Raw genomic sequence first — 27,561 nt, 5'->3', positions numbered from 1 at the left:
GCAGCTTAAACAAGTGAAGCTTGTTGAAAGGAATTTACAGGCAAAACACTCACAAGCAATCTTTTTCTACATCATCAGATTTCCTCAGTAGATGTGTTGTACAGGAGCTCTCAGTGTAGTAGATCACAGAGATAAATAACTCTTCCCCTTTGCTCCTACTTGGTAAATCATTGATAATATATGAAGGAATATTTTTAAACACTGATTCTACTCTAGGCTGCCAGTTGCCATTGCGCATTCATAAGTAGCTTCGTTTAAAACCCTTCCCAAACAAATCAAAGGCCAGAAGTATTAAAAAAATAAAGAAAATCCACAGCAAATGTGAAAGTTGGGAGTCTTCATAGAACTGATTATAAAATATATGAGCTATATGGTGCCAACAGCTTCAAAACAACAAATCACAATGTGGCATCATGCTTAAAAATTCATGGCACAATACAGCCGTTCTGAAATCAACATCTATACCTTTTTCTCTGTTTGAAAAACATGAAAAAACTCAGAGAGAAAGATGATGGGTCATGTACACAACTGAATCTTTATGTGTAATTAGTCCTAGTACTATTTTGCTTGCAAATATATTGCATCCCTATAGCATGCATTTCAGGAGATAGAGACTAGGTCTATCAATACATTCTATAACTTTTAGCCTTGAGCATATATTTACGTTTTAAAAAGTCTTATTTAGCCAGCTTCATTATGCCACAGTTATAACTGATATGCATACACACAAGGATGCCATTTTACTAGAATTGAAAGGTCGATAAATAATTGTAACAATTATACTTTGGAACAAGTCAAAAAGCCTCTCATGAAAACTGGCCACCCATACCACACAATATGACAAAAAGTCAACTGCTTTTAAACATAAACCATTGAAAAAAATTTACCTAGTATAGTCACATTGTGCTTCCATTACATGACCTTACAATATCCTGATTTAACTTTGAAATCCTTTTAAATATAGAATTGTCCAATAGTTTGATAAATCAAGTTCATTTTGAAGGAAATTCAATATGCAAATATTTCAGCTGTGCTCTTTTACAAATGGTCTGCCCTGTCAGTTTGAAAAACTGAAAATCAACATAGGAACAGTGTAAGTATGCTTGACCTTATTGCCTAATGTCTATCAAGAATGCCACGGTTGGTCGATTTTAAATTTGTGAAACTGACACTCAAAAATGTATAGTGCATCTTCAGCCCAGATCCTGTAAGTGCTGACTATACTCTAGCCACAGCCTCGGAATCTCTGCACTTGCGAACTTACACAGCACTTACAAAGCTAGTTTAAATACACCATCCATCTATGTCTGTTCCTTCCTTAGAGTAATCCTGTTTAGTTTATCTTTTAACCCTCCACTTGCACTGAACAGCACCATCACTAATCTAATAGAGGAAACGTACAAGCAACAAATCTTTTTTTCTCAGCTTATAGTAGGTGAGAAACCTAGAGAAGAATGTTGAAAACTGACTTAGCTCAAAATTATCACCTCTCAGGCAGCATCCTTCCTCAACCACAACAGTAGCAAGGGAGCCAACAGCCCTGGATACAACATCTGGTGATGTGGGGGGGAGGGAGGAGGAAAGGGAGGGGATGATAAAACATATAAATAATGTTAGCTCTCTAATTTATTGGTAATAAACCACAGGTAACTGTCCTTTTGACAATAGTTACCTCTGTAAAAAAAAGCTCGTTCAGTACAAAAGAGTTAGCATACGCTAGGCACTGGTATTTGCTGTGTAAGAGTAGTTTATACAGGCCCCTAGTGGTTTAGCAGACATAGCAGCAGATGAAGGGGGATCCCTAGTCTTTAGCTTGTGCAGTTGTAGTCCCTGAATTATTCCAATGCAGGAATGAGGGGTGACCTTAAAATGAAAGCTGCAAACCTGACTAAATTTTAAATTAATTAAAAACAGAACCCCAGAGCTGTTTTCAGAAACCTCCACTTCAAACTAAATACTGTATTTGTTACCATTTCCCATGTAGTGTACTGGCACAACTGATGTACAAGTTACATAACAGCCACAATAGACTGTTTAATTCATATCACTCTTTATTATTCATTAAGGAGTTGCCTGTTAATACTAAAAGCAGATTTTCCAACAGTCCCTAAAACCTAGGAGCTCAGAGACAGTTTTCCCTTTCAAAAGCCATTCCTGACAGCTTGGCATAGCACACACAAACCACAATGAATTTCTCAGTGCCTTCTTAGAGTGGAAGTCTTCTACTTAGCTGAAGCTCTCAGTGCTTAAAGTGGATATACACAAGCTATACATCATTTATGCATAGAGAGAAACCTAAATATATTCCACCATATCACCACAAGTGACAAAACTCAAATTGGAAAGTGATTACTCCCCAAAGTCTCCAATTAAATCCCTCTCCTTTCTCATGCAAAAGCTACACCACCTAGTACTTTGAAAATCCCATGCCGCCACATTTGTGCCTTTTAGCTATTTTAACTGGTCAAATTTGACAGCAGAATTTATGAAACTGACCGGTTTGTCAAATTCACACTTCAAAAATACAATAATAGCTGATCCCACGGGACTGAATCTAAGGGAACTGTCACAAAATTGCCAACTACAGAGAGATGCAAGTACATGGGGGGGGGGGTCACTTGTTCAGAGTTGCTTTCTTCAGTAACACTGGGGACAGATGCTCTGCTGTTTCCAAACCCCAATAAAATAGCAGGCAACACATGGTCTTCTAAACCCCTTGTATTTCCAGAATGGAAAGAAGCAACTCCTCTAGCTCTTTGGAAAAAAATTTACAAAACACCTCACCCCCCTCTGGTTCTTTGCCTCTCACTCTCTCAAAAAAATCAGTCTTGATGTTACAGAAGTTGCCTGGGTTGGTGCAGACAGATACCAAGGAAGAGGTCATGGGTGAAAGGGCAATCACAACTTTCCAGGGGGTATTCTAGGTTTCAAACCTCAGACAAGGTGATGGTAGGATAGAAACCTCTTCTCTCCCCTCCCCACCATCCCCCTGCAGCTAGGAGATGCCAAAGCAAATCAAAGTGTCTCAAGGACTGAGCTGAAATATTGACCTGAGGTGGGCTCTGAAGCACTATGGAAGCAGGGAACCTTGCCTGTTTGGGCTGGGGTGGACAGAAGCAGCCCTCTGCCTGTGTGAAGAAACAGGTGGTGTGCAAGGGGGGAGAAACCCACGCCTTCTGGGTGGCACAAAGGCCGGCCAAAGGGGATGTGGGCTCAGCAGACAACAGCCTCAGGAAGCACGGAGGGGAAGGAGGGTAATTTGGGGGGGGGAAGAATCATCCTGCAGCCCAGAAAATACAACTGAAGAAGGCAGCAGCTGTGACCTGGGGGGGAAGAGGACGGCGAGCCGGGGAGCGGGGAAGAAGTTTTGCCGGACAAAGGCGCGAGCCCCACTGGCACCGGGTCCTTGCCGCGGGGGGGGGACAGACAGCCAGCCCAGCGCCCCAAGCATCCCAGGCAGGGAGGTCTCCAACACCGCCCTACACCTACACACACACGCACGCACCCGAGGCTCCTGCCTCACCGCTGCCGCTCCCGGGCATCCCGCGACCCGCCCTGCCCTGGCCCGGAGGCGCGACGCCCGCCCGCGTGCGTGTGCGCGCCTGGACACCGGCCCGGGCAGGCATTACCTGGCCATGCTGGCTGCCCCCGGTCCCAGCAGCAGCCGCCGGCGCTTTCCCTCGTCGCGGTCTCCGGGGCGGCCACTTTAATCCCCGCCGAGCAGCGGCGGCAGCAGCGAAGAGCGGAGGCTCCGGGGCGCTGCGGCGGCGGCGGCTCCTCCCGCGCGGCGCTCCCTCGCGGTCCGCAGCCGGGCAGAGGGCGAGAGCGTCCGAGGCGCCGGCATCCAGCGCCCCCTGCTCCGGCTCCTGCCCTCCTTCGCCGCCGCCCGCTCCTCTTGCCCGCCCCTGGCAGCCCCCGGCAGGCGGCGGCGCGGCTCCTCCGCCCCCCGGCCCAAGTGCGGGCGGACAACCGGGGCAGCCCCGAGCCGCGGGCGCTGGAGACAACGCGGGCGTCGCTTTGGTTCTTGCTTCTCGTGAGAACGAGCCGGGTGCAATCCTCTCCCGCGGCGCGGCGGAGTGAGGAGTGCGGGCGCGGGGCCGGGAGCGCCGGCGGGCGGAGGGCAGCGAGAGGCGGGGAGGGAAAGGGGGAGGGAGAGAGGGAGGCACGGGGGGAGCGCGAGGGAGAGAGGCTGGGGGGAGGGAGGTGACGTCACTCGCTGGGAGCCAGCTCGACCCAGCCCGGGGAGGACCTTGCCTCTTGCACACGCGGGCACACGCGCGACGGGGTCCGGCGGGGGGGCGCCGGGCCCTGGTCGCGGCAGAGTCCGGCCTCCGGCTCTGCCCCCCCTTTCACACACCCACACTTTGCTAAGGGGACGGTATGTAGACAAGAGTACTCCCTGTGACTGACACACACACTTTGCTAAGAGGACTGTACAAATACAGGAGTAATCCCTCTCTCACACACACGCACTTTGTTAAGAGGACTGTATACAGGAGTAATCCCTATCTCTCACACACACACACTTAGGTAAGAACTGTATCTATGTAAGAATACACACACACAGTTTGCACAGGACGGTACCTGTACAAGAGCACTCCCTATGATGGCAAGAAAGCTTTCTATTTTTCTTTGGAAAAAATGTGTATGTCTCCACTCTCACTCTCTCGCTCCAAACCCCTCCGCACCCCCAGCAAAAACCACCTTTCCTAGTCCAATACATTTCAGAGGAATTTACAGGGGGAGTTCCTTGTCCTGGTTTCCACCTTGTAAATCCAACTGAAATCAATAAAGATACAAGCACTTTAAACAAGGGAGAATCTGCCCATCAAGGTATATCATCCTTATCAAACATTAGCATATACTGTCATAGGTGTGCAGAGTGGTATGTGTGCATGCGCACATCTCTGTGTGTATGTATATATGTATATGTGTATACACATATGCACACACACACACAGATGTGCGTGCATGTGTGTATATACATTATATGTATGTATGCATGTGTGCACGGCCTGTGTATGCATGTGTATATATTTATAGGTATGTATGTGTGTGCCTGTGTATATATATCAGTATGCGTGTGTATGTGTGCATGCATGTGTATATATTTATAGGCATGTGTGTGTGTGCACATGTATATATTTATATATGTGTATGTGTGCGTGTATATTTATATGTATGCAGGTATGCATATATATATATATATATATATATATATATATATATATATATATGCATGTGTGTATGTGAATAAATATGCATGTGTGCATGAGTGCACACACCCACACCTCAGATTCAAGTTCCAAATCTGGTGCTCATTTACACCCCATGCAACTTGGGTGAAATCAGTGAAGTTGCATGGAATGTAAATCACTGAAAAAACTGGGTCAAATTCCCCAACAGACTGGAAAGTATGGATAGTCCAGCAATCAAGAAAAGCTATGGGTGCTTAAGCACTTAAGAACATCTTACTAGAGGTCTATTTGCTTTTTTAGGTGCCTAAATAGCTTTAAACGTTTGGAGGTTAGACTTTGTGTCTCACTGCCTCATCTGTAAAATGGGACTAATAAAACATCCTTATCACACGGTAGAATAGTAAATCTATGTATGTCAAGGATTCTGAATTGCTCAGTTGCTAAAGTGATAGGAGCCCCTTAATCTACCTTAATCAGATAAATCCTACAAGCATTTACTCTTGCAAGTTTTCTCATTTGCTCCCCAAAAGATCCTCTTGTGTGTAAGTGTTAACAAAACAGGGGCCTACTTGTCTGCTTTTATAGCATTGACCTGTTGTAGATAGCCCCTTTAATTGGGTCATCAGAGTCCTGATTCTGTAATGAACTCCCTGTAACCGCAGATGTTCACCTATGCAGGATCAGGCTTACCATTACAGGGTAGGGAGGGATTTCATTTATCCTCTCTGTAATATTTTTAATTTGTTTCTTAATATATTATTTCACTTTGAGGAATATAATGCTACTCCGGATAAAAAGGAAGGCACACTTTGTTCTCCTCCCAATTCCTATAAACTGTTGTCTCCTTTTTGACACACACCCAGTTGCACCATGAAAAATTATCCAAAGAATGGTTTTACATTTAAAGGAGCATTGCACCATTCAAAATACCAAATGACTTTAATAGTTGTAGTACAAAAAGAGGTATATAAAGGTCATGTGGCATGGAGGACTATTTTGCATCCTGTTGAATGGAAAGTAGACTTTTTTTTAATCATGTTAAAGGGGGGGATTTAATTTTATATTTTTAAAGAATACAGTTATAGAAGAAAAAATTCAAAGACTACTTGTGCTCAAATGGACTCCAATGTCTGAAAGCTTCTCTGCTTATTCTGAAATAACATGTGTCAATAAGTATTTGAAGTTTTACTATAAATATCCAGTGTCCTGACAATTTTCACTAGACCACCTTTTTAATTCATAGGATGCATAGGATTACAATTCAGCGCTCTTTGTGCTGTGATCCTGGAATAACACTGAAAAACTGATCAGCAATCACATGCTCCTTATGAATTCTTACAGTAGCACCATTTGCATGCAAGTTTTGAGATTAAGGTTAACCTTCCACAAAGCTTGGTATTACATGAGCTTCTATGGCTCCTCTCTCTTTCTTGTCAACATTATGAAATGAGTAAAAAAACCTGTTTCCTTCTCTATAAGTTATCAAAACTAGTCTACCTAAATAATTTCATTTCTCAGATTTGTTCAGGTTTGTTCTGATTTGTTCAGTAATTCTGATGTATAGAACAGAGGAGGAAATGAAGATGAATCCAGTGAAACATGAAAAGTCTATGTTCACTTTTGCTCCAAGGTGAATCAGCACTTGCTATGTTGTCAGCATAAATAGTACAATAATTCAGGAGTTTGTTTTATTATTTTATTCTGTTTTTATATGTTACTTTGTCTTTGAATAACTAACAGGGTAAGCTATAAGCTACCCTGAACCTCTTTTGGGAAGGGCGGCATAGAAATCTAATAAATTCACGCACGCTATACTCTGTTGTTCCTAGGCCACGGAGAGGCCATTTTTCTCCAAATAGTTGAATGCTTGAGGGTCATAATTCATAATATTATGAGCTAACTTTTAAAGTGAAAAAGCATTTTTTTTCAGAATATTTAAAGAAGCACAAATATAATGCTCTATTATGGTCACTTTGTACAGTTTGTTGCCAAAATTACAATAATACATTACTGTAATGCTAGCACAGTATTGAATTGGAAGAACATTTCAAAATATATTTAAGCTTTGAAATTTTTCTTATAAAAATGCGAACACCCTTTAATTGCCATCATGCAAGGTACATAGATATCGTTTCCTCTTAATTAGTTTAGTACTAATGATATTATTTAATTAACAAACTTCTTAGGGTGTAACATAGCTCTTTCTTTTACTTACAGCATTAAAATTATGTCTGAGATATACACTCATATTTTATAGAAATGCGTACTCGTATTTTTTCCATTTTCCTGTTTATCTAATAAGCAGTTAGAGCATCTTCACAGATACTTAATAAGCAGAGCAAGAGAGATGTGAAATGAGATTTTAAACTTTAAATATAGCAAGGGAGGACCAGAGCTAGGAAAGAGAAAATCATCTTTTGTCCCAGCTGCCATTTAGGGGGAAACTTCTGCATTTTGCATTCACAGAACTCCCATTGACTTTGAGAGGAATTTTTCTAAATACAAGCACATAGGAATCACCCCCTCCTATCATTTTCATGCTGCAATCCCTTTCAGTTTATGCACTAAGTAGCACATTATTTTATTTGGGATTAATAGCGTACAGTGTTATTTTCCCCGTAGGTGTTCTACCTGAGACTTTGGCCTGCAACTGTGACAAATGAGCATCTCCCCCAAACTCTTTTGTACACTGGGATGTTCCATTAACAACTGGAATCAGCCCAATCAAAATGGAACATTGGGTCATGTTCAAAGATCAAGAAGCAATAGTAGGAGGAACCAGAAAAGATACTCTATAATTACCTCTCTCATTTTTGTTGTTGTTGTGTGCGTTATGGTAACTGTATATTACCATTATTTATAATTAATATATGACAGGCTGTCGGCTGAAATCTAACAGGTGATTTGTCACAAAGCTCCATTAATGCATACATTAGGCACTGGGTTTATAAGTGATTAGGGGAAACATTTCTTGAGTTGCTGCACTGATACTTGAGAAAAAAAAAAAGTTCATTTATAAGCCACAAGTCTTTGTGGGCTCCATTATTAAAGACAATAAAACACTACTAGACAAGTAAATACATGCGTTTCCAGTAAACAAAAATACTTGCAGCCAACACACCTGGGGTATGCATATCTTTTAAGTGCTAATTCAGTATCTCAACAGACCTACTCGGTGCTTATCTTTTAAACTTTCATGATTCCTATAAATCTTTCAAGTGATAAACCTTTGGTAAGAGACAGAGATGTCTGGAGAAGAAAGTGATAACAGGTATAGTTATTTTTTATTATTATTTTTGCCTGGTTTGCTATTTTTATATTAGCTCTTTGTGATAAAGAACTTTAAAAAAGAAAAGAGCAAGAAGTCTTCAGGAAACTAGTAATTAATCATACAGTACATGGAAATCTACAGGGACTTGGGGCTGATGAAGCAGGATCAGTTTTATTAGACTGCACTATAGTATGTGCTACAAACTGGAAACAAATGAGTATACCCAGCAAAAGCTGTAAATAAGTTTTTTTGGACAGCAAAGATTGCTTTGTCTTCTACTACTGAAGTATGTCAGAAGTCGTGAGAACTCTGCTGAACAATTTTAAAAGGATATATTTGAAATTGAAAACAAATTTTGGTGGGCTTATATTTCTATTTACATATTTTTCATACCTATATCTTTATTTGCAGCAGGTCAATGTTGAGATTTGCTTTAAATTCCTAAGAGTCACTGCCATAAACAAAGGATTATTTTTCTTGTTGGTCTTTAACACAAATCCTGTGCTTTATGGAAAGAATGCACCCCCTTCTTCCCCCCATTTTAATGACAATCAACAGTGGCCAAAGTCCAGACCAGAATATCACAACAGTTGTTAGGATCAAGTGAAGGAATACAGGCTCTAAAAAGGTAGTTATTAAGCATAGCTCTACTTTTTTCCATTTCCTTTTTTTTTTTTTAAACTCATCCAGTCTCTTTTTTAACTCACCCAGTCTCTTGCAGTCATACCAATCAATTAATTATTTGTTTTAATTTATAATACAGTAGTACCTAGGAATACCAAAGAACATGATAACAGCCAAATGGAAAGGAAAATGTAGAAAGTGAAGATTGAAGCATTTCAGTGAGTGACAGCACGGGTAAATATATATACTGTCAGAGGGACAGGTTATGCCAAGTAAGCAGAAATTGTTTTTTTCCCACCAAACTTAAAATTCAAAACCCCAGGTGGATCTGAACTTCATATGTAGCCTTTGCCACTACCATGAGCTGACCAAACCGTAGAGCTGAACACACTTAAAAGGAAAGTTTATATATGGCACCTGTGGACTTTACAGCTTCTTCACAGAAAAAGAGAAACATCAATCAATCTGGAAAATTATATTTTAAAAAGATGTAAATTGCACAGCCAAGGACAAGGTAAAGATGCAGCTTTAGCTTTGATAGTCTTAACTTGCGCTAAAATTTTGCTCCTGATTAAGCAGTTGTTTTCCTATTTACATTCATAGTGCATGCCAGAAAGTGTGGAATAATGAGATAGACTCACGCTTGTTAGGATCCTAAAACCACTAGATTGGACTTTCATTATTTTCATCCAGTATATCCTTTCAGGTCAGCTGATGAAGCAACTCTTTGGTCACTCCAAGAATTGTGCATGAAGACACGACGCACACAAAGGTCCAGGCATCTGCAATTTTTGTGCCGTGTTACCTATCACTAGAAAGTAGCCTGCTTTGCATAGTATAACAAACTTATGTATGAAATAAGCATAAAGGTCAGTTTACAGGGATATCCAGAACAGCTGAAGGCATTGTGGCAGCAAGGTATGCTGTCAGGGAGGCAGTCTGTGTTTATTTCCTGACCTTGATCCCTTGTTTCTTAAGCCTGGGAGTGCTATGCAAGCAGTATGCTCTATCTTTTATGGGAGGGAGGGTTTTCTCATTCTTCTCAAGAACCCCTCTCCTCTTGCTAATGAACTAAAGAAACATAGGCAGGCACAAACAAAAACAGTGTCTTGTTATTATTTCCCATTTCCACTGTGACATGGAACCCTTAAGCATGGAGCAGGTTGAAACAAAGGAAGGATATAAAAAGAAATTTGTCCTTAACTCTCAAGGGAAATAGATTCATTTTTAAAAGTCAATAATGCCTAAGCAAAACTTTAACAGACTAAAGCATTAAATTCTTGCAATATCCTAAATGTTTTTCTTCAAAGGCTCAGGTGTTTTTGCTTGCTTATACAAAGAGCTTGAAAACAACGATAGGATTGGACCCCTTCTCCAGATGGCCATTTTGAATTCATGTCAGGATGGGTTACATTTGAAAACTCTTGCCTTCTTACATAACTAAGTGTGAAATGAGTCAGAAGGTCACAGACCAATTCTAAACAGACAAGTGTCCCTTTTACAAAAATGCACATCAAAATTGGGACACACTGGCAGTCTCAGGAAAGGTAAGAAGCTGAACGACTTTCACTCCTCCAAGTGTTTTCTCAGTCATGACTGAACCATGTTGATAAGTCAGCCTTAGGGAAATGAATGACTGAAGACTTCAGTTTATAGTGCTGTCAACCCAGTACTTTTAATTAGCATTACATTCATGTTAGTTAGATAAAAAATATAATGTGGGCTGTACATTGATTTTGAGACCAGTAGGGAACTTTTTTAATGCTATCATTTAAACCAGTGCTGTCCAAATTCTGAATGGCTGGCAGCTACAACAACCCCAGCCACACGCTGTGTGACCTGCATATACCCCAAGTGCATGTCTCATGGGCTGCATGCTGTACTCTTCCTCTCCACCACATTACAGACAGGGCTTGAGCCATGATCCTCAACTTTACCACGTGGACTTGCCACACCATGCAGGCTTCCTCCTGCACTGCATGGGCACAGCACCCCCCTTCCCCCCCCCCGGGCCACTCCATAGGGCATCCTCATAGGGTGCTGTGGGTGACTCTCATTTGTGCCCACCAGTGCCTCCTCACTGAGGGTGGAATCCCCCCCATAAGCCTCTCACCCATGGACTCCTTCCAACCTGCAGAACTTGCCCTGTCACCCTGCCCTCAGGAGCAGAGGTAGGCATCAGAAGCCCGAGGAAGAAAGAGGAGCCCAGGGTTTCCAGCAGCAGCAGTAGGAGAATGAAGTAGGAAGTAGTGCCCTGACCTGGACCCTGACTTGGGCTGCACATTAACCAATCTAGCGGGTGGGGCAGATGCAGCTCACGGACCATCAGTTGAACAGTGCTGATTTACACTCACCTATATAGTCAGGCTACATAGAGTTTTTCATGTTGATCCTGTGTATGTAATAGTGGTTTGTATAACTTTCCTATCATTTCAGCTTACTTTTCCTCTTTTCGCTCCACTGTTGTTTACTGGTTTACAGTCCATTCAAGCTCATTGCACATTGAATCTGATTCCCCATTGGTCCCCCCACAGCCAATCTTGCCAACGGGGGGGAGGGAGGGGTCCCCCATGGCCAATTGCATTGGCCAGGAAGCAGCTGTGGTGCTCCTGGAAGTGGCTGTGGCGCTCCCACTCCTCATCTGGCACTCACAGCATGCCCCCCCCACCCCCCGCCCATCCCCTAAGTGAGGAGCACGGCCTGTCCGGAGGTGCACCAGCACTCTCAGGGGGTCCACATGCACCCCCTATATGCCGCCACTGAAGGGTGCAGTATCAAGTCCTTTTGAGAAATGCTGTATATTTTACACACACCAAGAGGTGTTAAAACCATACTGACCAAACAAATGTACCAAATAATTTCTGTAAAAAAAAATTTCTTTGACAATTCAATTAAAACAGAAATTAGGGCTTCAAAAATAATCTATAATTTTAGCCAAATAAATTATTCATGAAAAAGGAATGGAAAGATTAAATCTGCCTTATTGAATCCAATTTATTAGCAGAGTTTGGGTGCCAAATCTTTTATGTTACAATGTTGAAAAGTACTTTTCTACATTAAACACCCCTCTGCTAGGAAAATCATGTATTAGTCACAGTTTTTCAATTGGAGGATTTATTTTTCAACACGGGAAACAACTTCTCAGAATCTGTGTTAAAAAAAAGCCCACACTCATCATAAACCTAAGCAGATGTCTTTTTAGGAAGGAGTTAAAGTTCAAAACAGTTCCGTATGAGGTTTTAGCTGTATGTTAGAACTCCAACAAACTGTTAAGAGCTGATGGAAATTAAACTCCTTAGAGCCTTGAAATTTATTGCTTTTTGCTTGGTTGGCTCCCTCTTCATAGGCATAGAAAAGGCATTTCCTACTTTGACACAAAGGTCCTGATAAGTGGAGTCAATTCACCCCAAAAGTTTAGTGGGCTCCTGAGACACTTTGCTACAGTGCTCCAGACTATCCTTTTCAGTGCAACCACCAAGAGACTCCAACCTAAATTACTTTGTTTAACCTAAAACAGACTACCTGGCCACTTGCTTTGGTCTCCTTTTGCTTCAGCCTCCTGTCCTGTGCTGCAGCAATAGTTAGACAAGTTCCAGAGTGTTTGTCCTGCCAGTCCACTACTCTCCACATAAAATCTTCTTAGTAATGTCCTGCATATTTTTCAAATGTTTCCCTAATCTTCCCTGGGCAACTCCTCTCTCCTCCTTCTTCAAGCATTATCGTCCAATATATCTACCTCACGTTCTTCTTTTTCGCCTGTCCAAACTGCCACTGGACCTAGCATGTAGGGTCTCCAAAATCCTTCAGTCTTTTCCTCCATAAACATTTCCCTTACTTGTCCCCTGAAGGAGGAAAGGTAAAAGACAAAATACTGTTGCATATGGTATCTAGTTGTTGCATGTTCCAGTCAGGACCTTCTGATTCTGAAGACCCCCAGAGCAAACAGCTGAGCCATCTGCAGGCTGAAGCAAAAGCTATATACCAGGCACATCCCTGATGGCAGGAGCTGTAATGCTAGCTTCCTCATAGTTATTAAATACAATAGTTAAATAGTTAATTAGCAACATGCAGTAGTGTAACTAGGGCTGGGGAGGAAGGGGACCAGAAATGTCCTCAACCCCACAGAATCCATACCCCAGCAACAAGAGCAGCCCCATGACTTACCCATGCCAGGAACTCCAAAACAACTGCTAGCTACTGCTGCTGCTTTAAGAGCAACAGCTGGGTCTGGCAGAGCATGTGGCCACAGCAATAGAAGCTCAGCCAGGGCTTGTTTAGGAGTTCCTGGCATAGCTAAGATTTCTGCACTCCTCCTTCCCCTGCCTCCCTTGGTGTCAGAGCCCTGCATGCCCTCCCACTATTGGAACTGCACCCTGCCCGGGCTCTCCCACAGGGTTTGCCCAGGGTGCTAACTCTGCTTGTTAAGTCTCTGGCAACATGTAGTAGTGGGAAGAATTGCTTTCTCTACAACTATTCAAAAATTTATTCAAGGTTAAATAAGGCAAGTCTCATAAACAGCTGAGATACACCTATATTTTTCTGAAGCTATTTGGATTTTGTTCTTCAGCATCTCAGCTTTCAGAAATGCTACCTTATCTGCTGTGATTGGGAAGAAATTATTGGAAGTGTAAACCAACTGTAACCAGTGCAAAAATACCTAGTCTAGGAACAAAATAGGTCTTGGACCTCCAAGAATATCATTTGAGCAAGACAGATGTGTCAAGTCAGGTACTCAGGTATGCAAGTTGAAACATCAGCAGCATTAACTACAAAATGAATTGCAAATGATGTGGTAAGTAATGTAATACTTCCTGCTAGAACTAGTAAAAGAAAGCACCATGCAGCTTGAAACCAGTACAGTCCATGCACCTGTTGAAGCCCCAGATAAGGAGAACCAAATTCAAGCAGCCTTGAGCAACTCACAGCAGAAGCACATACAATCATATTTTGAACATCTGTACAAGCAATAATGAAAAGCACCTCATTACAGGGACTCATGTGGGCACAACTTATTTTATGGGTGCTGCTTGGAATAGTGTCACAGTCTTTTCCTCTGCAATCTGACATTCAAGAAGAAGGAATTTGTTTTTGGTCAAGTCAAAGCAGTGGTGATGTGTGGTCCTCTTTCATAATTGCACTTTGAGCACCTCCTACAATATTGAGGGCTCTCAGACTCCAGTGAAATTTAAAAAAATTAGGAATCTGCCTAAAAGATATAAATCATCATCTCATTCTGTCATGCGATTAGAGTATTGTGTGCATGCATGTGTGCATATGTAGAAAAGAATAAGCCTAGCCAGTGCCACAACACAATCCTTTTACCCTATACATTCTCTTTTTTATATAATCATCAAAGGAAGGGAAATTTAAAGAGGTTCATTTCTGGGAACAAGAAAACAACTGCTTTTATGAAAACTATTTTGTGCACATTTTGACTGAGAAACAGTCAGAGAGAAAATCTGTGGACATTTCAGCTAAAACAAAAATAAAACCATTTTAAATGCTTTTCTTTCAAATGGCTTTATTTTACTTTATAATTACTAAGACAGCAGATAAAGAGTGAAGTTGAGAGAGGGAGTAGGGAGTTCTATTCCAGGTTTGGAATAAACTTAAATGTGAAGGGTTAAAAAAAAAGTTTGGATATTTTTCTCAGTCTCCAACTCTCAAACACTGAATGTTCTTCGGAGTCTTCAACCCAACATCACTATTACCACCATTGTTCCTCTAGTCATTGTTCCTAGGATGTTGTCGGTCACAAGAACACTGACTAAATTAAGATTTTGACCTCTGTGCTCTGGTACTGCTGAGCAGAAAGAAGATAAACATACTACTAACAGAACCATCATACTACTTATTCTTGTAGTAGCTTAGACAGTCCAAACACCAAAAAAGAGTGGACAAATATAACAATCTTATTGTTTCCAAATACTATAAAATCCACAAAAGAGAAGAAAAAAGAGAACTCCTCCAACAATCAAACAGCAACTTAGAGAAATTCAAAGATTTTTTAAAAATCATCGGAGACATAAGCCAGTGTATGTCAACATTTTTCTAGAATTCTATCCATAGACATGTGTGAAAAGAATATGCCAAACCAAACCAGACACATCCATCCTAAAACACCATTTAAAACAGTTTATGTGTCTCAGTATGCTACAGATGGTTAACATTAGGAAAACCAGTGATATATGCTCCAGAACATTGGGACTTTCCTCTTCTTCCATCTTCATTAAATCCATTACTCTCATAGAAGCAATAGTATTGGCTTCAATAGGTAAGAAAGTAGGATCTGACATTTGGGCTGGGAGGGTTTATAATACTAAGAAGAATTAAATAGCTTAATGTGGGGCCCAACCTTTTTGGTAGGTATGCCACAAATTAGCCCTGCAGTGTCTCTCCAAGCCCCTTACCCTGCCCAATCTGCTGCTCTTTTTTTCTGCTCCCAGCCTGATTTGCTCCTGTCCTTTCTACTTCCTTCCCTGAGCTCCCTATTAAATTTTCTGCTTAACTTTCTCCTTCCTGCCCTATCTGCCACTCTTCTATCTCATCCCTGATCTTTAAGGAAGGGGAATTATGAAATATCAAAGGGTAGAGTGCTCACTTCTCATGTGAGAGGTAGCAGGATTGATGCCTGCATTCTCCAGTCCCTTTCTGAATGCCTATCTTGCTGGGGGTGGATCTGACCCCAGCTGACTTCCTGCCCCTGGGGCAGGGGCTGGACCCAATGATCTTGTGAGGTCGCTTTCAGCCTTAATGTCCATGAAATCTATGAAGTCTACTGAATCTGGTTCCACTTGTGGTACCCGTGCTGCAGATTGACCACTTCTGTGCCCTACACCAGTGGTTCTTAACCTGTTCAGGATCAGGTCACCCCACCTCCATGTGTTTGAACATGGGAGCACTCCTGGCTGAGAACCACTGTTGGTGCTGCCTCAGCTTACCAAAGTGCTTTTCACCTGGGTTCTGCTGCCTCCAAATGAAAAGGCCCCATGGGCCTGCTGCATAGCCACTTTGGGAAGGGCTGTATCGTTTACATGTGCTCCTCCTGTACTAGGTCTCTTATTAGCCTCAAACTGCATTGTGCTGTGTAACCCTACCTGCATCCCCCACTCTCCTCCCAGAAACAGAAGCAGGTGGAACAGTACCACTCAGGTCTGAGCACAGGGAACACTGGACTAGGAAGTGCTGCACTCTCTGATTAGAGTGCCCTAATGCAGAGGGAAAGGACAAGGCAGTTTTACCTGGCTGCTGCTGAAGCACCCAGGGTGCTGCAGGACCCCAGCTGAGAACCACTGCTCTACGCAATGCAAATGAACATGCTGTTAAAAGTAGAAACTATGTTGAAAATCCTGTATTGTACACATCTAAGAAACAAATACATGCATATTATTTCCCATGGCCTGAAGCTAAGAAACTTATGCGAAAGGGGAACACAGTAGCGACTGCTGCCATTCAACAGAGAAAAAAGCAAGATGTAACACAATAATGAAAATAGCCACAAATATATATATCAGCATTTCATGCATATCACTTTTTCAGGCTTCACTTGGCAGATATGTATAAATCAGTCTGCTGAACATGTACTAAAACAGTAAGCTATATATGGCAAGCCTGTAACTCATGTTGGTACATCTGACCCCAGGTATGATCTAAAAAAAAGATATCATCTAGTACAATGCAAACTTATGAAAATCAGCAGAGATACAATCCATGAGCGCAAATGGATTAACTACTGTCTCCCTCTTCTATGAACAGACTGCTTAACGAACATGAGCATGAGGTATTCTACCTAAAATATAAAGTAATTATAGCAGATGATATTATCTGAGTGTGTGTCTAATTCCAGATATAATATTCCTGCTCCTCAGTGTTCTCAACTGAGGAAAAAAGAGAAGTATCTAAAAGGAAAAAAATTAAAAGGAGAAAATGACAATAGTCTCTGTGGCTCAAAAGTGCTCCCAGTTCTCCAGAATGTAAATTTCTAGTGCTATGATGAACACAGACTTTGATATTCCTTTCCCCTGAGTGAAAGCAAAAGTAACTGTACTGAAACACATGGAATTACATCAATGGGAAACTCACGCAGATAGGAATCAAGACTCTTTCAGCTGACACAATTTCTTCCACAGTTATGTGCCCCAAACAATTCTCTCCACTCCCAAAATTCACACATACACCTTACCTGTAAATCCATATCCAAACACCAAGCTGTCAAATACAGTGGGCCTGGATCTCCTCTTAATTACACTGGTTTTATAACTGTGTAACTCCACTGATTGACTTAATAGTTTTGTTTCTGATTTGCACTAGTGTAAGAGAAGGATGATCAGATTAGACAATGAGTATACAACATATATTGCTTGTATTTTCTTGAATTTATTTAATTAATGTTTTGTATGCTAATTTCTATCAGAACATTTTATTCCCAGACAGTTTTTTCCCATCAGTAACCTTCTACATGGTCATGAGATGATGGGATCAACAAAATAGATGCACAGACTTGGGAATCCTGAGTGTGGTATATTCCTCAGTAAAATAACTGAAAGTCTTCCTAGCAGTGTTATGAAAAGACCTATTAAATGAGAAGCTATATTACTAAAGTTTCTTACTCTCTCCGTATTCACAGCTGCCAAAATTAAAAATAATTTTTCTTTCTAAAATATTCAGACTATAGAAACTAGAGAACTGGACTGAATTGGTATAATTACAAAACTAAAAACAATGTATTAGACTATGTTCTTTTAACAATGACTTTTAAGTCACCTGCCTTCATACCCCTGATCCTGAAAACTTCATGCTGCCAGGTTCCTGCAGCTGTGTGGAACCCCCGTAACTTCAGTAGTATCTTGAGTGGCAGAGGCCACCCATACTGAATAGTGTCCCAGATCAGGACTTAAATTGTAAATACTTAGGGTAGGGACAATATCCATGTTTGTATAACATCCAATAGAACATGACTCTGATCTGGTCAGGGCCTCTTGCTGCTATAGCAATCTCTGGGGATAGAAAGTCATGACAATAAATGAACAGATTTTAACAGTACATTGCTCCAGTGATCCTGCACATTTTCTTTCAAAATGCCCTTTTATTTCTGGTATGAATGTTTAGCTTCATCTTCTGCTGTGCCTTTGTCTAAATGAAAAGCCATCATTTCCCCTTCCCTCTGGAAGCACTTATAGACTGTGATCAAGTCACCCTTTAACTTTGATTTAAATAGTTTAGAAGACTCTGTAAGCCCTTCATGGTAAGGCAGGGTTTTCAATACTGTGATCATACTCATGGTTGTTAGAATTCTTTTCTGATTTTGCAATACCTACATGGAAGTGGACACCAAAGCCAGGCACAATAGTCAGCTAGCAACTGGGCCACTGACCAATACAGATCAGTAAAATATCTCCACTCCTACTGGATATCCTTACTTGTGTTAGTCATTTTGGCCACAGTCTCACACTGAAAGCCTAATATTCCACAATGATCCCTAAACCTTTTTCAGAGTTACAGTTTCCCAGGACAGAATCCTTTGTTCCTAGATGTTTAGCTTTACAGCTGGCTGCTATGAAACACATATTATTTCTCTGTCCCTGGTTTACGAAGTGATCCAGATTGCTCTATATCAGTGACTCATCCATTTCATTATTTACCACTCTTTTACTCTCTGTAATGCAAATCTCTAGAGAAATTCTGCTATAAAGCAAACAAGCAGACAGAAAGTAGCCAGTTATGCTGAGAGAATGCTCACAGCACTGGCATCTATTTCCTTTCACACTGTGCTAGCTTCAGTCTGTCAGCCAGAGGGGACAGAGAATCTGGCTCCAATGACAGTGCTAATGCTCCCAGTACTATACTTGCACACAAAAAGTACAAGGACCATTGCTGGTTTTGACTCTTGGCAACAGTTCAAGGTGTGGAGAAAGTGTATCTTATGCCATGTGCCCCGCCTTGTGTGTACAGGGCACAATGAAAGCCTTAAGCAGGCATATAGCATTATCTACATCCACGCTCCTATGCACTCCTCCTGTTAGTACCCAAAGTCAAAGTGAAATGAAATTGTAAAAAAACTGACTGAAGTGGGAATGGCACAATACAGATGTTGTTCTTTTGACTCTCAGTTATATCACAGTGCACAATACTATTCCTATTTATATGGTACGTATATTTAGGCATATAAAGTATTTGCTTAAGTATATGTATTTCCATCTATACATTTGGCTGTTGCTAAGTAGCCAGTAGTTATAAAAATATTAAAAAAAATAGAGTCACTGTGGCTTTTACCCTATTTAAAATAATGAACCACAGTAGCCATATTTGCTAAAGCATCGTCTTTTCCACATCTTGCCTAGAGAGCCTAAATAGCCACTGAAAATGATGTGAAATGGTGGCACTTTTGAATAATAACTAATTTCCGAAGAGTGGACATCTAAGGAAGATTTAGGAAAATACTAAAATCATGCAATTTCTGCCATTATCACAAGTGCTGGCAATTGAGCAGGTGTATTTTATAGCTGGCGATAGATATTTTGGTTAAAAGAATAATAAATTCAGAATTCAGAAGGAACAATTCAAATGGGCCTGTGATAAAAGCTTTGCATAAACGTGAGAGTGCAGGAGGTTTGTTTTGTCTTTTTGGAATGTATTCTTACCATCAAGTGGGAAGCACCATTTCCATTATCACCAAATGGAAAATAATATCTCCCCAGGCTCTCTATCAACATCTTAGTGACTCCCCCACAGTTTACACAGGCTTTATTTCCTTTTCCCCCACATAAATTCCTTACAGGAGCATGTTTTACAAAAGTCTGCGATTCTTAAGAGCTCTCAGCACTTCATAAGATCCAGTTGGTCAACATAACAGTGATAACTTAACTCTTTAGGAACATTCTATAAATATAGAGCAACCTTTACATTTTTAAATGTTTACACTTTTAAATGTTCCTCTGCTACAGTGTTGCAGGATAATAATTTCTTTGCAATATCTCTCCAAGAATGTGGAGCTTTGTTGTCCTGGTTAAATGTTTCAGTATTCGCTTTTGGCAGAGCACAAGTCCATGAAACATTCACTGGTGTATCATTCTACATTAATAGACAGTATCCAGTTAAATCTAGGAAATTCACTTGCAGAAATAACTTAGAGCATGTTGTGCTATTTATTGATCAGAAGAAAATTGCAGCAAATGACCCAGGTCAACATTTCAAGCAACTGTTTATTTTCAGGATGTTATTAACAAACCAAAGCATGTTTGTAAATATCATCTTGACACCACCAAGTTCAACTGCATATCTAAAAAGGCATGTACAACAAATGCTTTAAAAATGTCTTATATTTTGGCCCGTTTTTCTTTTTTGAATTGATTTGTAATTATCTAAATCAGAAATAGAAGCATAAACCTGGGCCCTGGTCCAAAGATCCAAACATGATTAACCTGGGTTAGCCCACTTGTGACTCTGCTGGTCCATTAAACTATCATTAAAATCTACACCAGCAAAAAAAATTGTTTCTTTGTTGCCATATTTAGATAAAATGTGGACAGGTGAAGCTGTTATATTGACATATGATGATGGTGATTATTCTATCAAAATGGGTTTGGTTACCACAATAAATCAGTTTATTAAACTGCAGAGTCAGTTAATCCCTTTTGAATAACCAGAGGTGTACCTTTTATTTATGGAATGGGCATTTTTTAATCAGACACATTTGCTTCAAAATATTGGGTGATGATGTCTTAAGTTGCATAATCAAGACAAAAAGCAGCAAGGGAATTCTAAAGCAAAACATTTTATTTTGATTCTTATTTTAATGCCAGTTTTCCTACACCATGCAACATCGGACACCTGTTCTGTGCACATAGTGGTATTCCAAGAAAGACCTCTGAAAACTTAAATACAGGGGGAATGCCTTCATGGAGAATATGATATACCTTGGATTAAGGAGCCAATGTCCTTAAGGAAAGAGTGCCATCCTTAGTGCTAAGGACTAAATTTCCAGATGTTTGCACCTACATTGAACTTGTGATATTTTTTGTTAAAATTGTATTAATATGAGCCTGCATCCTAGATCAAAGTGTGCAAATGCAGACTGCAAGGGAGGGTTAGTTGAGACCAAATTTTAGATACACTTCTTTGAAATATAGGGTCAAAGGTTACCTTGAGCCTACCAGGTTCACATGCTTAAAGGGCACCAGTTTCTGTAGTCTGGATTTGACTTCTCATCTTAGAAATTCAGATATCCGATTTACAGGTAGGGTGACTGAGAGTGACCATTGGTGTAAATGCAAAACAGCACTTAAATTCACATATCTGGAAGAGTAGCAAACCACCCTAACCATTGTGTCACAATGCCCCACTCTTTGAAGAATAGAGCTCAAATGTCTCTGGCATTTCTGTTTTAAATCAGCATCTGGAAAGCAGTAATATATATATTTTTAAAACTGAATTCTCTTGAATAAAGAGAAAAGGCACCCTGGACTGGTGAGGGATATAGCATATACTTTCATAAATAAGGGGGAGATTACTAACCCAGATGGAGGAATGTCATGCATAACTATGTAAGTAAGAATAAATCCTATATCCCAGAGCAATGTTAGGATGTGTTTTGGCTATACACAACTATAAAGCTATCCAGTTAGAGCTAGCAGTAACATTTACAGCGATTGTACAAACACCAGCATTATTAATGGGAAATGTTTTAGAGATAAACCAGGGATTTTCATTTTCTACAAAGTTAGTTCTCCTTATAGGCCTTCAGTTTTTCCACTTATCTGAGGTAATCAGCAGCCATCTGTTTGTTGGATTTTCTCTCTTGTGATGATGATGATGTGGTGGTACAGTGCTCAATCACATTTGAAGTAATGCTTTTAATACCATTATTTTTATTCAGTAAAATCTCAACTGCACAAAAATTACTATTACTATTTCATCTGCAGGTGGATATCTGAGGTAATATTATTACTGACTGGGATAAAACAAACAGTGCTCCACTTTACCTTGTGTTTTCCTATTAGTCATCAGAGATCCTCTGTTATTAACTCAATGGCATAAAGTGAAGCAATAATACAATCTGTATAATAATGAGCCTATTTGAACTACACCAAGAAGAGTCAGATACTTTCATAACGTTTCATAGATTGCAAAAGAAGAACGGTGTTTACTTCTACTTTCCAGGCTTCTTCTAAGAGCACCAAGAGTTTTATGCATGAACTCTCCATTGACCCAGATGTATTGAAGAAGAGATTACAACTAGCAATTCCTTAGAGATAATGCAACAGCATTAGTGTGAGTTACTGGGTAATTACTGGAGCCTAGTGAATATTGGAAAAAAGCAGTCATTCAGATTTTTATATACAATTAAGTAAAGTGATCTGCATCTGTATTCCTATCTCTGTCTCTTTCTGCAAATATTCTTACACTGTGAGCATGTTTACCTGCAGGAATGCTCACAGATAGATACTGCAAATATTGGAGAATATTCATTGAGAGAGTTCTGAAAGACAAAGCATGTGTGTCAGCATCAGAAACCTACTTCAAAGAACTACACTCATTCAGAACAGTTCCAACACGGATAGACTATGACCGGTTCTTGCACAGGTACACAATGACAGGGAGCTTCCTACACTGAGTATCCCACACAAAGGTTACTCACATTTATAGTTTCTGTGTTCTGGGGTGTACACCACAATCTGTTTTGTCTAATTCTTGGTGTGTTTTGTCTAGTTCTTGGTGGGATGCACACTGCACCACAAGTAATGGGGTCAGAGTTGTCAACCCATTTTTTTGGTTTTTTTACTAACATTCTACAAACTTTTTACTGCTAACATATGGTTTTACTGACACGCGTTTTACATCATGTAAATGTAACTCTTCTACCAGGCCCTGAACAAGGGACAGGTTGAAATTTAGAGGTTTCACATCAAGCATAGCTTAAAAAGTTTGGTTGTCAATAAAAAGTTTGCAGCTTACCTCCCAGCAAGTTGGTGCAAGTTAATAACCTTGCAGGTCACAGACTTTTGCCCTGGCTTTGGCTATAGTGGCTGGGATTTTGCTGGAAGTGCCACTGGGGCTGCCAGCATAAGGGTTCGGGAACAGCATGTAGGAACTTGAAAAAGGGAATGCGACTCTCTAATCAATTTGCATTTTACACTCCAGCTGAATACCTACCCTCTGCCTCCTTCCAAAATGTTGTTGGTTTGATATAGTCAGAAAATTCTCAGTTCCATGACATAAGTCTTTTAAATGCTTTGCAAATACTAAAGACAAACTCACATTACAATCAGTACATTGCTTGTTAGATTTGCATTTTGAAGCTATATTAACTGCATTTTGTAAGTAGACAAACTGGGTATTGTTCAGTAATGTTTCTTGTTAATTTACCAGTTGTTAACTATTTTAAGCTCTAATTATATATTTTCATATAATAAAGTGTTGTGCTCCTTTAGAGTATACCAGTTTGATATAATAATTTTTCCCTCTGCTGCTTCTCTATAGAGAACTAACCAAATTCAAACCCTGTATTTGGATAAATCCACCTGTAATCAAAGGAAACACTCAGGATTTAAGACACTGGGACCAAGCAGAGCATTAGACCCATCATTTCTACTCCTAAAGTTTGGAAAATATTATAATTATTTCAAGAAGCAAAATCCTCATTCCAGTTTTCATAGTTTAAAAGCTTCTCTTGCAGAAGTTTTGTACAAGACAAAAACAAAAGAACGTGATAATCTTTCCCCTTAACCCTTTTTGTCTGCAAGCTTATGTAATCATGTCTGAAGAAATTACTATAAATCATTTTGTACTTGTAAAAAAGTTGTTATTGATCTTTCTTCTTAAATATGAATTTTGTACTTTTGTGTCAGCTTGCTCAAAACATTGCCATGGCATTTCTTTATCAATCTCATTTCTGTCACAGATTACAGCATTTCTATTGATCATCTGAAATTTTACCTCCCCAGCCAAAAAGATGGATTCTATTTACAGAGATGTAACATTTTCAAAGAAAAGAGGAAATATGTTTTGAAAGAATAATGTACCCTTAGATATTTCTTTATGTCCCTATGACTTTTATACTGAATTCTTGCAATACAAACTATATGTACAAAATGAACTGTATTGTCTAGGTAGCTCAATTATTAATTCCATTTTATTATAGTAATGCTAATACAGAATTCAGCTTTTCCTACCATGAAAGTAAAATAAAAATATGCTGTCTAATATTTGGACTCTTTATAGGACTCAGCTAAATATTCATAATATGTTCCATGTTAATGTCAGCATTTTAAATAAAAATAGAAGTTAACTGAAAGAGGCTGTCCAACTCCTAATTTTGAAAAATCACCATTCCCCCCTCCCCCCCCAGTATGTGTAAAGTAAGACCCATTTACTTTCTTGCTTTCAATACAAAATGAAGATCTTGTAGTAGACAACTAGACAATACCCTAACTCAGGGAAACTGTTCATTGTCAACTAATCAATGGAGAAGAAAAATCTTTTTGAGATACCATGTATCCTAGTTAACAGAATAAAAATATTCTGTTCTTCTTTTGCCTTTCATTTTATATTAAAAAAACCCATTAGCCACCATTAACAGGATGGTACCTAGGTATGTGAAGCAGCATTATAATCTGAAATGTTGGTACTCAGGAGCCATATATAACCCTTCATTCACATGGAAAATTCTCAGTAAGATTCATGGAACAACTGGAAGTGTATATACAATTCTCATTAAAAAGCTAAGGAAATACAGACTAGATCAAAGTACATACATAACTGGTTGGATCATTAGTCTCAACAAGTAGTCATCAACAGCTCAATGTCTAGTTGGGAGGAGTAATCAAGTGGGTTTCTCTAGGGGCCATTTGGACATTTGGACAATGATATCAAGTACATTTTTAGCAAATTTGCGGGTGACACCAAGTTGGGTGGAGTTCAGATACTTTGGAGGGTAGAGTAGGATCCAGAATGAGCTGGATAGACTGGAAAAGTGGTCCACAACCAGATGAGATTCAACAAGGGCACATGCAAAGTTTTACACTAGGGACCCACCAGCTTGAGACTTATTTCATTGTGCAGTGTCTCTCACCTGAGATAAGCTAACTAAGAAAAGTAACCTGAATATAAAAATTCAGCTTAACTTTGCAGTGAAGGCACATGGTTTGATTTATCACTGAAACACTTTCTAGGAGTGGGGTTAATGCTAGAAGCTCTGATAATCTGAATGGAATGTAAAACCAACTGCTTTAAATGAAAATCTCAGACTCTCTTTTTCAAAAGTAGAGGTGTATTCTTGGGTGTATTGGTTAGAATCATATTGCATATTTATTCCTACATAATTTCCCATGTCACTTCAGTTGAGTCATACATTTTTGTTTTCCTATCTCAAACTCTAAGATTTGTTCCCCTTACTTAGACAGGGTTGAATTTCAGTGGTGGCTCAAGACAGTAAATTACACACACAACTCTATTGATTCCATTGTGATTGCCCATCTGGGTGAGAACTAAGGAGTGAGCCCTTAGTATGGAAAATTTCTTAGGTCTCTAAGGATTTGAGGGTAAAACACTTATTACTGTCACTGTAAAACAGTTTTGTGAGTAGAGGAGTGGGCAGAAGAATACAATTTGAAGGCTATATTTAATAATTAAAAAGATTAGGTGAAACTTCTGTGAATTATAAAACATGTTCAGTAAGTTTCACAGTAGTTTTAGTAGAATGAAGTATATAATTTTTAAAAAGTCAGTGAATCACACAAGTCTTTGTAAAACATGTTTTTTCTTTTAAACAAAAAACTGATTATCATGAAGACTTTTAATACCTTGAGTGTAATACCCTTTTACAAATCACTCTAGTTTACTAACAGTTTTGGAGATTAGGCACTTGTTTTAGTTTTTTGCCAAGTAAAAGGTAGCACAAAAGAAAAAAAATGAACACACTTGATACATCAGAAACCTATCAAAATGATCTGACTGTCCCTTGTTACACTGTTCATTTATCCCTGGTATAGACTCAAAATGTGTCTAAAATTTGTTGACAAACCAGAAAGCTCACTGTAAGATTATAATTCATGTCAAGTCATCAGATTTCTAAAGTGAAGAATATTTTAAAAAGAGAGAAGTGGTGACTGGTAAGGTTTCTGGTGGGAGGGAGATACATAAAAAGACAGTCAAGAACATGTATACTAGGAAAACATATCAGGTAATTCCTTGTAGAAGTAATAAAAATGGACTAAGAAATTAGTTTAATGCACTTTGATGGAAAGAAAAAGTAAGAACTAAAAGTGACATAGGGCTTAAGTTAAAAAAAAAAATAATCAAAACTGAATTCCTGAAAAGAACTTTAAAAAACCCTGCTCTGTGGTTTTAATTTTCTATAGATCGTGGGTCTACACCAAAAAACCCCAATTTATTCAGCCCATTTCTAAAAAGTATAAACAATTATTTAATAAAGGCTTGACAAATAATTTCGGAGATCCACAAGATACTATAAAACAGAAAACTGCTAAACAGCCCTTATTAGTTCTGTGCATTGGCATTCATGTGAAATCTGGTTAATATCTGCTGCCCCCTGTAGTTTACTCTTACACTGCTTCTGTAAAATCAAGCAAGGAAAGTAAGTTAAATTTGAGTATCTCAAACCAAATGTATTAATTTTGTTTGATGTTTTGTAGTTCAGCCTTTATAATTGCTGTGTTGACATGTGCGGAAGATGGAGAGAATATCCACTAAAGTTTTTATCTCTTTTTTTTGTTTAAATGATAAACATAAAAAGAAAAGTTATTGTCTTTTAAAATGTGAAACAATACAGAACGGAAGCCTCTAGATAAACATAATTTCTTTTAAAGAGGCAAAACAAGCATATGTTTAATAAACTACTTTCTCACTTTGTAAACAGTCTTCAGTGTATGAAGTGTAACATGTTCCTTATTCTTTCACCCATTATTTTCTAATTATATTAAACATAAAAAATAAGTCTCTTAGGGTACATCCACATGAGCATGCATGTGCACTTTGAGGCTCCACAGAAAGCACACAGCCCACATGAAAAGGTCCTCTACACTGCAAGGAGCCAAAATGAGATACTGGGAAATCTCAGTATAAAAAAAAAAAACAATTTAAAAAAAGGCGGGCAGCATACATGGCTGCAGCATTCACCACCTTAAATCGGAGCCTGGCCAGCCAGAACCACGCTCCAACTGCCAGCCAGGCTCCATGTGCCCAGATCGCCACTGCTGCAGTCCTGGGAGGCCCCCAGGACCCCAGGTAAGGCTGCTGGGGCCAGCCCAGATGCTGTCCTCAGCCTCCTGTATGCGACCCAGGGCATTTTGCCACGCACCAGAGCGTGCGTGCAGGGGCATTCCCCAGGGACAAGTAGCAGTGGCACAAATATGTGCTGCTGCTATTTGTCCCTGGAGAAACACATGTGCGCACTCATCTGGATGCGCCTTTGCAGTCCATTTATTTAGTTGTCAGGAATATTAGCAGATC

General features: G+C 39.7%; 1 protein-coding gene across 13 annotated transcripts in view; it reads right to left on the bottom strand.

Moving 5' to 3' along the window:
- PTPRD (protein tyrosine phosphatase receptor type D) overlaps window positions 1–27,561 on the bottom strand; it is a 2,106,329-nt gene that overhangs the window by 578,575 nt on the left and 1,500,193 nt on the right. Inside the window, exon 1 of one of the 13 annotated variants that reach the window (XM_059724730.1) lies at window positions 3,630–4,146. The exons of the other annotated variants lie outside the window; for them this stretch is intronic. The gene's annotated coding sequence lies outside the window, so the exon portion shown is untranslated. Of the gene's footprint in view, window positions 1–3,629; window positions 4,147–27,561 lie in introns of those variants that run through there. 13 annotated transcript variants of the gene reach the window in all.

This window comes from Alligator mississippiensis, chromosome 3 (assembly GCF_030867095.1).
Source record: "Alligator mississippiensis isolate rAllMis1 chromosome 3, rAllMis1, whole genome shotgun sequence".
NCBI lineage: Eukaryota > Metazoa > Chordata > Crocodylia > Alligatoridae > Alligator > Alligator mississippiensis.
This window is presented reverse-complemented; position numbering and strand designations above follow the sequence as displayed.